The following is a 4179-nucleotide window of genomic DNA, read 5'->3' as shown; positions in this document are numbered from 1 at the left end:
GCTCAAAAAAATAAATAAATAAAAATAAGAAAAGAATATGAGAGATGTGGGACTATGCAAAGAAACTAAATCTACAGTTGACTGGCATCCCTGAAACAGAAGAGGGAACTGAGAACTCCTCAGAACAAGCCTTCTATAAAATCATACAAGAAAAATTTCCATAATTCCCTAGGGAGGTGGGACCCAAATGCAAGAGATTTAGAGAACCCCTGCAAATGTGAAGACTATTCACAAGACACATTGATAATCCATCTCCACAAGGTAATTATGAAAGAAAAAAAAATCCTAGAGGCAGGTAGAGAGAAGGATCAAACAACATACCAGGGAATATTCATCAGATTGCAGCAAACTTTTCAGCAAAAACCCTACATCTTCAACATTCCCAAAGATAATCAATTCCAGCCAGGAATTTCTCACTCCCCTCCACCAAACTAAGGTTCATCAATGACGGAGAATTAAAATCCTTCCCAGTTATCCAAACCTTAAGAGAATATGCCATCTCCAGACCAGCCCTTCAGGAGATCCTTAATAAAAGCTTTGAGCACAAAAAGGAAAGTCTATTCCACCCATCACAAAAGCACAGGCAAGCACAGAGTTAATAAAGCATACAGATCATCCACAAATCTAATAATAAAAAGGAAGTAAAGCAACATCTTAAGAGTCTTATGATGAATAAATCCCCACATATTAATAATAAACTTGAACATGAGTGATCTGATTGCACTACTAAAAAGGCATAGAGGAGCAAACTGGATAAAAAAACATTATTTAACATTTTGCTGCCTCCAGAAAATCCATCTCACTGCAAAGGACACCCACAGGCTCAAGGGGAAGGGCAGCAAGTCTCAACAGTTGACTGTAAATAGATATGCCATCATCCAGGCTTTGTTAATTCATTTATGGACCACAGGTAGAGTAGATTTAGCACAAATCTTGAGATGCCTAGGATTTTCGGAATGGTAAATAAACATTGGCTCTACTTCAAGTCATCAGGTGTATTAACCCCTAATGAGAGTCCGCCTGTCCTTTAAAGCTTTGATGTCAGGCATTGACTTTTTCTCTCTAGTAAGAAAAGTCCTAGGTGGCATATTTCTCCCAATAAAAGTTTGTTTTATCTACCCTGAAAAATCTGTTGTTTCATGTAGCCTCCTTCACCAATGATCTTAGCTAGATCTTCTGAATAACTTGCTGCAACTTCTACATCAGCACTTGCTGTTTTGCCTGGTACTTTTATGTTATGGAGACGGCTTCTTTCCATAAATCTCACACACCAGCCTCTGCTAGCTCCAGACTTCTTCTGCAGCTTCCTTACCTCTCTCAGCCTTCTCAGAAAGGAAGAGTTGGGGCCTTGCTCTGGATTCAGATTTGGCTTAAGAGAATATTATGTGTGGTTTAATCTTCTATCTAGACCACTCAAACTTTCTTCATACCAGTAATTAGGCTGTTTGGTTTTCTTATTATTTGTGTGTTCATTGGAGTCACTTTTTGTTTTCTTATTTTTCCTTTGCATTCACAATTTGTCTAAGTTTTTGGTACAAAAGCCTAGCTTTTGACATATCTCAGCATCTAAAATGCCTTTCCCACTAAGCTTAATCATTTTCAGCTTCTGATTTAAAGTGTGAGATATGTGACTTTTTCTTTCACGTAAACACTTAGAAACCATTGTAGGGTTATTGGCCCAATTTCAATATTGTGTGTCAGAAAAGAGGGAGGCACAAGGAGAGGGGGGCAGGGAATGGCTATTTGGTGGAGCAGTGAGAACCCTTACGATAATTCTCATTTAAGTTTGCCATCTTATATAGGTGCATGACACAACTCCAGCATTAACAATAACATTAAAGAGTAGTGGCCACAGGTCACCATAGCAGATATAGTAAAAACATAACAGATATATAAAGCAATGCACAATAAAGTGAAGTGTGCCAGAGTAAGAGTTCCTTCTTTGAATCTTCACCAGCATGTGTTATTTTTTGTCTTTTTGTAATAGCCATTCTCACTGGGGTGAAGCAATGTCTCATTGTGGTTTTGATTTGCAGTTCTCTGATAATCAGTGATGTTAAGCATTTTTCGTGTATCTGTTGACCATTTGTATGTCTTCTGTGCAAGAATGTCTCAAGTCTTTTGCTCACTTTTAAATTGGATTATTTTGGGGCTTGGTAGCTCAGCCTATAATCCTAGCACTTTGGGAGGCCGAGGTGAGTGAATTGCCTGAGCCCGTGGGTTCGAGACCCGACTGGGCAACTTGGTGAGACCTCATCTCTACAACAAATCAAAAAATTAGCCGGGAGTGGTAGCGTGCGCCTGTAGTTCTGCTACTTGGAAGGCTGAGGTGGAAGGATCACCAGAGCCCAGCAGGTCGAGGCTGCGGTGTCCGGGATCGGCCACTGCACTCCAGTCTGGGCGACAGAGTGAGACTCCAACTCAAAAAAAAATAGTAAAGAAAGAATCTATGAACTGGGAAAAAAGATTACAAACTATGCATTAAAGACCTAACATCCAGCATCAACAAGGAACTCAAATAAATGAAAGAGAAAAACAAACAGATCCCATTAATAAGTAGGCAAAGGACATATACAGACACTTCTCAAAGGGGGTCATAAAAGCAGTCAATAAATACATATAAAAAGTTCAGCCACACTAATCGTCAGAGAAATGCAAATTAAAACTGTGATGGGATACCACCTAACCACCTAGCATCGATAGGAATGATTATCATTAATAAGACAAAAACAACAGGTTCTGGCATAACTGTGGAGAAAAGGGGATACTTCTATACTGTTGGAGGGAATGTAAACTAGTTCAACCTCCATGGAAAGAAGTGCAGTGATACCTCAAAGAACTAAAAATCGAGCTTCCATATGATCCAACAACACCCCTCGAGGGAAAATACCCAGAGAAACTTGAATTGCTCTGCAAAAGACACCTGCATGTGCCTGGTTATTGTAGCACTATTCACAATAGAAAAAGCATGGAACCAACACAGATGCCCACTGCAAGTGAAATGGATGAAGAAAATGTTGTACATATTCGTAATGAATTATTATACAGTCATAAAGAACATAACCATGGTTTTTGCAACAACATGAATGTAGCTGGAGGTCATCGTACTAAGCAAATCATTGCAGGAACAAATAACTGAATATTACATATTTCCACTCATCAGTGGGTCCTGAGCACTAGTCACACTAGCACAAGAATGAGATCAGCAGATGCTGAACACTGCTAGAAGAGGGAGGAAGGGAGAAGGGAGGGGGGCATGCAACAGTACACTTGGTAACTGGTCCACCATCAGGGGAGAGAGAGGACCAGTTAGAAGACCAAGCTTCACCTGCATGCAACCTACTTATGTAGTAAATCCCCACCTGTGTACAACTCTAAAATAATAATAAAAAACTATCAGTAAATCAAAAAAGCCAGGAAGAATAAATTTATAATGAGAGAAGAAAAAGTCAGTCAAGAGAAAAGACAAATGAAAAAAAGAGAGAAAATTAATTGAAAAGATTAAAACAGCTTATATAAATATATGTCTACGCAAAAGGATAGTAGAAATTTATAAGTATGTCAACAAGAGTCATGGGAGATATGAAAATCAAATAGAATGTCTATATATGAAAAGGGGAAAAATAAATGGGAGAGGATTAGCAGCAAATTAGACACTACAGAAAATAAATGAACATAATTATATAACTATAAAAAACTATTCATAATAAAGCCCAGATAAGAAAAAAGTAGAAAAAAATAAAGTGGACAGGATATCATTGAGGTGTGGGACATTATAAAGCAAACTAACATAGTGCAGTTGGAAAGAGAGAAGGATAGTAGAGAAAGCTGGTAATAAAAAAAATAGTGAAGAAAGAATGAACAAAACATTTTCAAATGTGGGTATACTACAAACCCTAGGATTCAAAATGCTCAGTGAAACTCAAGCAAAATGAACATGAGGGATTCTGCACCAAGGTACTTTATAATAAAGTTATTCAGCCGGGCTCGGTGGCTCAGCCTGTAGTCTCGCGCCTTTGGGAGGCTGAGGTGAGTGGATTGCCTGAGCCCGCGGGTTCGAGACCTGCCTGGGCAGCGAGACCTCATCTCTACAATAAATCAAAAAATCAGCCGGGCATGGTAGTGCGTGCCTGTAGTTCCAGCTACTTGGAAGCTGAGCGGAAGGATCGCCGGAACCCA

The sequence above is a fragment of the Carlito syrichta genome, unplaced genomic scaffold (assembly GCF_000164805.1).
Source record: "Carlito syrichta isolate Samal-C Ts95f unplaced genomic scaffold, Tarsius_syrichta-2.0.1 Scaffold308684, whole genome shotgun sequence".
NCBI classification, from domain to species: domain Eukaryota; kingdom Metazoa; phylum Chordata; class Mammalia; order Primates; family Tarsiidae; genus Carlito; species Carlito syrichta.
Note: the sequence above shows the minus strand (reverse complement) of the source record.